The following is an 8,164-nucleotide window of genomic DNA, read 5'->3' as shown; positions in this document are numbered from 1 at the left end:
TAGCTTTTTGCCGCTTTGGCCTTGCATCTGCATGTTAAGAATTCAAAGTGATTCAAACTAAAAGTCCAATCTGAAATTTTCAAAGTAGAAATTCATTTTTTAGGCTGAAGGTCATGTTTCAGTAAATCAGTCCATTTAGATAAACTTTTTCTTCCTGGTACTTTTCCAACCAAAGCCTTTTATCAGTCTCTGAGGAGGCCTAAATCTTTGGTAAAAGGATTTTCGGCTACAAAGTTTCAGTTCTGAGCCACGGATGGGGGTGATCCAAGTTTTCACCTACCCTATTTTAGTTGCCCTCCTGCCCTTAGAAGGGGTGTCGGTCATATTTGAAAATGGTTTCACTTGGCCGAATGCTTTGGGCTGACTCCATCTGAAAAGAGTCAAAATCAAACAGAAGAACAGAAATCTCACCATCATCACTGTTTTCTTGGGTCCAGGATTCAGGTCAGAGTTCAGGCGCCAGTTGTAGACTTACTATCCCTGTTTGGGCACCAGTTGTAGAGTTACAGCCCTTAAGATGGGCTTGGATGGTGGGTGGAGGCCTTTGTTCTTAGGTCCCAGCCATGTGGCTCCATCCCCCATTAACAGGCAGGTCTGGGTCCAGGAAAGCGACGAGTATTGAACTCACTCATAGGCAGGCTTCCAGAGAGACAACATCTTTATTGCCCTGGCCAACACCTGTGTGGCCTATATCATAAACCTACTTAAGCATTAGCCATTCTTAGCTAGCCCTGCATCTTACTTCTTTCACCCATGTCACTTCCAACCTCTATCCTGGCAAAAGACCAAAAAGCCCCTAATCCCTTGGCCCAAAGGCCTTATCTAAACTTCCCAAGACCACTTCCAGGAATGGGAGGGGTCTTGCAGGTAAGGTTACACGTAATATCCGGTGGAGTCATAGATTCTCACCAAAAGAGTTTGACTGGAAGGACCATTTGTATAGAATATCCTGAGAGAGCCAGGTTGCAGCGAAGATGTTTGTCTCCCCTGAAGCCCTGTCCTGGCAGGCCATAAGCAAATTCTTGTGGCCTGAGCAGGGTAGAGCCAACTGGGACTCCAGTCACTTTTAGGACCCTCATGCCCTAGGCAGCTTCTGCCTGCCACTGCAGAAAAGGCCTCTCTGAGGTAGGTAGGCCCTTGCTGAATGCCTACCTACAATAGCAGGAACAAAAGCAGAGGTCTTTTCAAAGTTGGTATGTTTGGGGGCGGTTTATTAGTGACAAATTTGTGTGGTTCAAAATGGAAAAATACGAGATTGCTTGGGACCAGCCGTGGGTCAGGCTGCCTCTCCACCCAATTTACCATCCCCAGTTGTACCGAAATGTCTCACTTTGTGGGTACTGTGGACATTTCTAAAGGGGGTGTCACAGAATGGGAGGTGTATGAGGATGTGGGAGGACAGGGATAAAGTGACAAAACTCTGTACCCTCAATCAGCTTCTTGTGATAACCCAGACCAGGGAAAGCATGAGGAATACTAATTTATTCATTCACTAAGCCCTGCTGCACTGCACAGAACTCTACATATCCAGTAAGTGGGAGACCTAGTCAGTCCTGGAATTTACAACCCAGTGTTATGTAAAGGGTTGGTCCTGTTTAGGGAGGCCAGAAGCAGGTGGGAACCTCATGTGCTGAGTAGTCAGCAAAGGCCAGTTATACCTAGAGCATTGATAAACCTTATTTTCAGTAAATGATGCCTTTTAGCCCAGACCCTCATAGATTGCAGCCCCTATTCCCAAGCACTAAAGTCTGTTGTGCTGACAGATGTTACCATGAGCTCTGGGTGGCAGCCAGAAATGAGACCAAGGCTCAGAGAGGAAGGGCACAGTTTAAGTAAGGACCAGGATCTGACTGACTCTTTCTGCATTTCATCACCTGTGGTGTGCACCACCCCTTCCCTTGTTCCCCAGGAACCGCAAGCCTGAGTCAGCAGGGATAAAAAAGCAAGGATGGAAGAAACCATCGGAACCAAGCCTTGGAGGCCAAAAGCTGTTCCCGGGGTAAGGACAGCAGAGAAGAGAAGGTGGTAGCCAGCAGGGCTGCACAGTGCAGGCAGAGTTGACATAGTGGCTATGACATTCATAGAGACACACATTTTAATGGTCCTGTCCCTCCCCTACCTTCTTTCATATCCTGCTTGACAGATATATTTGATCTCTCTTGTGAAGCCCTCTTTCTCAAAGGAATGCATTTTTCACAACATAACTCTCTCTCCATAGCTGTTTCTTCTGTGTGTGTGTGTGTGTGTGTGTGTGTGTGTGTGTGTGTGTGTGTGTGTGTGTGTGTGTGTGTGTGAAAATATACCTGATTTCAGGGGTTATTCTAGGCTCTGCACTCAGGAACTATACCTTACCTGCTGTACTATCACTCTAGCCCCTCCATAGCTATATATATTAAAAAAAAAAACAAGATTAGCTATATATTTTTAAAAACTTGCTCAAAGCCACAGCTCCTCTAAGGTATTTTAGTTTGACAAATGGGCCAGGAAGATATAGCTACTTCTGCTTTCAGCACATGGATGGGATTATTTTGGTGAGATGAGAATTGATGAGAAGCACCTTCTGGCAGCCAGGGACACATGGCTCAGGAGCAGGAAGTGCAGGTGCTGAGTCCAAATCCAGGTCTTCAGGACAGGATACAATGGGACCTCTCCTCTGTCCCCACCTCCCGATTCCTTTTAACCAGTTCTGTTGGTGACATGAGTGAGTTTGTTTGATAGAGTTAGATCATCCTTGGATGTTCTGTGCACATACGTGTTGGAAAGGGTTGGGAAGGGCCTAGATCGAGGTCCTGCTGTCATGGATTTCATTTAGATATCCCAAACCTAGAATTCTTTTTCTAAGCTGGGCTCATTTATGTAGAGATGAAGGATTCTTTGATTACCCCAGTCCCTTGCCTCGAGGCAGGATTATATATGAGGAGAGAGAAATGTTCTGAGCCCAAGGGCTGGAGAAAATGTTAGGGTAACAGGCTGTCTCCATTATTGCATGGCCAAAATTTTGGACTTTATTCTATAGGTCATCGGGCCGTGCAAAGTTTTTGAGTGAGGACATTTTACAAAGCATGCTAAGCAGGTAATTTTTGAAAGACGAATGCCCCTTTACTCCTCCTGGGCATAGCCATATTGGTAAAGTTGGTCTAGATTGGAGACAGGAAATATCCAGCACATAGTAAATATTTCCCTGACTCCATCTACTATAGGCATCACTAGTCAATTTCTGCACTTTGTCTTGATAGGCTCCATTTTTCAGGTTATCTTGTTTTGGGGCCATACATGGGGATACTCAGGGCTTATTCCTTAATCTGTACTCTGGAATTAATCCTGGGTGTGCTTCTGGGACCCAGGTCAGCTGATGCAAGGCAAGCACATTACATGCTATCTTATTGCTCTGGTCTCTTAAACTCCTTTTTATGCACCCTAGCTAGGTTCTAGCATCAAGTGAAATCAGCCAAAAGTATGGTGCTGATGTGGCTCCTTTTCCAAAGATGATGCTGTCCCTGAGGAGACAGCAGCACCTTACAGAGTCCTTAGGTCCACCTTGCCTCTGACCAGCTCACCACTTGAGGCACCATTACTGGTTGCAGAGAGCTAGAAAAACATCCAGAGACCACTCCATCTTCTGCAAAAAAATCTCCCACACTTAATCCAAAAACTAAGGAAAGGCCTGACTCTACTGTCTCCCCAACTCAGATGAAAGAGGGTTCATTGGGGAAGAAGGGCACCTCATGCCCCACCACTGAGCTTTCCTTGAGCTGCTGGGCGCTCTCTCTCTCTCTCTCTCTCTCTCTCTCTCTCTCTCTCTGCTGCAGCCCCGGTGGTCCTAGATCCAGTGTCAGGAGCTCCTGGAATTGCTGGCATAGGACAGACGCCCAGTTAGTTAGAAAAACATGTGGCTTACTCTTCCCTCTCCCCCGCAACCCCTAGCTGCCACCACCTTCTAATTCAATTTCCCTTGAAAAACAATGGTTTCAATGAAGGGGGAAACAAGATTTTCCGAAACTTTATAAAGTTTTGCAAAATAATTACCCCCCAAACTGGCAGACTTATTCCCCTTCCTCCTCAAATAAACGCCTCTAGGACATTTTCACAGAGAGAAAATCCCAGCTGGATATGCCCCTCACCTCCCCCTGAGCTTGCCCACCCCAATTCAGATCCTGAGTGTCAGCTGGGCAGAGGGCCCTTAAGGTCTCTACTGGGCGCTGTCCTAGACAGAAAGGAGAGATAAGGGATCTGGTTGTGCCTTTGGCCAGGCAAGCCTGGACAAAATCCCAGTGGAAGCTGCCTAAACCCGCTTCACTATTGGGGTGCCCAGTGGCTTCCAGAGAAGAGTCTAGCCAAGGTCTGGGCCTGACACTGCAGAGGAATGAGCCCAGTGTGGAACTCAGAGTCCAGGCTCCCTGTCCAGCTACCCTGCAGATTGGCTTCATGTGACCTCTGTAGTTGGGCCAGAAATCTCCAAAGACCTCTCACCTCTCAGTGGATCACCCTTCACCTTAGATTGTTGCCAGCAATATAGGCAAATGAGAAGCTCCTTTCTCTCCAATTCCAGAGGGGAGCTTTCTGAGGGGTCTGGGGCTGTGCAGAGCCACTGCTACCTGACTGTGCCCATGACCTACCCCCACGAGGGACATCCATGTTCCAGCCAGTAGCAAGCAGCAAGCTTTGTGTTTGCTGCATTTCCCCCATTTTATGAACACTACCCTCCCTGGGAACCCCCCCCCCCATTCAAGTCCTCCCTGCAGAGCTTCTGATTCTGGCAGTGTTCAGGAAACCATGTAGTGCTAGGGATGAAGCTCATGCCTCCTACTTAGAAAACAGGTGCTGACTCTCTGGAGCACTCTTCAGAGGGATCTTCTTTCTTTGTCTCATTTTGATGTTTCAGGGGAGAAACTCCAGGCCTCTTACATGCCAGGCAAGTGACTACCTATGAGTCACCACCCTAGGGGTGTGCCCCTACGAAGCTTCCCTCCCAAAAGGGCTCCTTCTAGTTCCCCTCAGAAAGGTTGCTTCCTGCCGAGGACTCCCTAGTGACCTTGCTTCATTGATCCTCCCTAATCTCACCTTATTCCCCATCTTCTTGTACCCCTACCCCATTTTCTACTGTTAAAAGATAATGGCAAATGGATATATGTCAAGATAAGCTCCCCAGAGAGAGGCTGGGTGCCAGACTGAAACTATGGGATGGAAAGAGATTTCATCTTGAAGATTTCACTCAGTGCCATGGGGAGAGGCTGAAGCCACCTTGCCGGGTCCACTCCTTTGCTGAGGAGCAGCTTTGATTCAGGCAGGTAGGGTTATAGGCAATTAAAATTAATTTTTGTCTTCAATTTGTTAGCACAGAAACAGCTTTATTCCTGTATTGGTAGGTACTTGAGAATTGTATGAAAGATTTACATACAAAACTCAGATGTGTAAGAAGTTAGAGTTTATTGTACAGGTTAAATAGATTGGGCCTGTGTCCCTCCCAATATCACATCCCTCTTTTTTATCCATTTATAATGTTACTTGTCCTGTTCTTTGATGCCCTATTCAGAGTATAATATCACATGTCCCACACCTCATCCTCTACTCAGCCCCACTTTTCAATAGCCCAGTCTGTTTCTGTCCAGTGTATCTTTCCCTAGACTGGAATCTGCAACTGGAACCCTGCCTCATGTCCCCTTGTTGGGGGCCTGTTGCTCTTTGTCCTGCCTCTCTAGGACTGTGCCCAGTGGTTTCCTGTCCCCTTGGCTTCCTTTAGCCTCTCTTCAGCCATGAACTAGTCCCTGAAGGGGAAATACCTGCTATCCTTTCTGCCACCTGTCTAAGTATATGTCAGGGGAAAAGAGGAAGTTGCCTGGCTGGGGCTTCCTTATATTCTTAGTCTCCCACCACAGTCATCCTATTTGGACTGGATATCTTTTTGGCAATTAAATAAACTATTTACCTGGTATTTCACTCTTACACTTCCATCATGACAAATTTTCTGCCCTAGCCACAGCAAAAAGTTGTGGACCTGTCTTAAGATGACCTCAATGACTTTTGCCTTCCAGTATCATGTCCTTTTGTATTCCCCACCATAGCAGGGCTGATGGAGTTTGACTTCTGAGCCCCAGACACAGAGGACAGATATTGTGTCTGCTGCTCCCCTCTACTCTTTGAGGTCAGAGAGGAGCCAGCTGCCATGTTTTAAGAATATACACAGCCTTGGAGAGCCAAGAAGCAAGTCCTGCCTACAACGCTATCAGCCGTTGGAAATGACCACCATAGGGTGGGTCTTTCATATCCAAGTAGCCTTCTGGTGAGTGAAGATGATTTGCCACCACGACTTTAGGAGAGACCCTGAAAATGCTCAATGAAGCTACTCTCTTATTCCTGGCCCCACAGAAATTGCAGTACCTTTAATGTTTACTGGTTGAAGCCACTGTTTTAGACAATTCTGTAGCTCAATGCCAAGATTTTTTCTAGAATCATCCAATGTGTTTTATCTGGTGGAATTCTTCATTTTGTATGTGATTTTGTAGTCTTTTAACAGTATAGAGTAACATTATATGGAAGTACTTAAGATCTGACTGGCAATAAAAATAAAATAAAAACATCTTAAAATATAATATACCAGCCAACTTTTTTACTTCTAAAACCTTCCTGCAGCCTCTTACTAGAGCCATTAATCCAGTTTTATAAATAAATATTAGAACTAGTCACATGTCTTTTAAATGAAGTATTGGAGTATTATTATTGGGTTCAGCCAGGATACCTAATTGTCTATTAGCTACACAATGGAAGTAAGAGCTAAGCTGTGAGGTTCATGGTAGCCAGAGCTCCTTTTACTGCCCTGAGTCTGCAGTTGGGGCAAAATTATTTTTTGTTCATGGATGGAAATGCCTTATCTCTCACACCATGAGCTATGACTCAGGTTATATGTAGTGCAATCAAATACTCCCTCTTTTTCTAAAGACTATACTCACTAGCCACAAGAGACCTCTTGACGCCTACTCATATCTCAGCTCAGTCTAGTGTTTTCTTTATTTTAAAAAAGGTGTATGTCATGGGAGAAGTGAAGGCTCATTGAAAAACATGTAAAGTGCTACTAAAGTGTGTCATGTACTAAGCTGAAATCCTCCTGCCATTCCACACCAGATAGAATTATTGCCAGCTAAGTATATGCCATCTACACATAAGTAAGAAATAAAAGCAATCAAATAATTATCTTAATAATGAACCACAATAAATAATAGCACAACCATAACAGTGACATAACATTTGCTTGGGATAATTCTTTTTGTTTTGTTTTGTTTTGTTTTTCGGGCCACACCTGTTTGATGCTCAGGGGTTACTCCTGGCTAAGCGCTCAGAAATTGCTCCTGGCTTGGGGGGACCCGTGGTCCTTCCTTGGCTAGCGCTTGCAAGGCAGACATCTTACCTCTAGCGCCACCTTGCCGGCCCCTGCTTGGGATAATTCTTCACCATATTATTAAATACCACAATAGTTATAGAAGGTGGGTAGTTGAGTGTGTGTGTGTGTGTGTATGTGTGTGTGTGTGTGTGTGTGTGTGTGTGTGTCTGATGCTGGGAATCAAATAGAGGGCCTCATCCATACAAAACAAGTTTTACTGTGATCCACATGCCAGACCTATGGTCGTTCAATTTTGTTGATAGTCAAATGAAACACAGAAAGGTTGAGTACATTGCTCAAGAGTACACACAGTATCAGAAGCAGAGCTGTAGAGTTTAGATGCTTGTTTCGTGCTCGCTTCTGCGAGCTTCGGAACAATACAGGGAAGATTAGCCTGGCCCCTGTGCAAGGATGACACGCAAGTGACACGCTTGTTTCAGAAACCTCTTGGTTTTATATACCTTTTGGCCTGCTCTGGAGATTTGATGTCACAGATGTTTGAGTGTGGAGTCTGAATTTGAACCTTAATGTCACCCCTTTCTAGCTCATGATATGAGAAACTTATTAGACCACTCTGTGTCTTGGTTTCTTCATCTGAAAAAATGGGAACCATAACACTTGCACTTGGATGAAAAATACATGGAGCAGAACTCAGAATGGTGAGGCTCAGGCCATGTTATTGTCCTCACTGTTGCCCAGGCCAGAGATTGTCTCCAAGTGTGGGGACACTAGCTAGTCTCTCAACAAGCCTCTGTCTACCACAGGTAGTGCCATCCCACTTTCTTCTCT

General features: G+C 45.4%; 1 pseudogene; it reads left to right on the top strand.

Annotated features, from left to right (window-relative positions):
* Positions 1-7,716: 7,716 nt before the first annotated feature.
* LOC126012409 (uncharacterized) lies at positions 7,717-7,812 on the top strand (annotated as a pseudogene).
* The last annotated feature ends 352 nt before the right edge of the window (positions 7,813-8,164 follow it).

The sequence above is a fragment of the Suncus etruscus genome, chromosome 6 (assembly GCF_024139225.1).
Source record: "Suncus etruscus isolate mSunEtr1 chromosome 6, mSunEtr1.pri.cur, whole genome shotgun sequence".
NCBI lineage: Eukaryota > Metazoa > Chordata > Mammalia > Eulipotyphla > Soricidae > Suncus > Suncus etruscus.
This window is presented reverse-complemented; position numbering and strand designations above follow the sequence as displayed.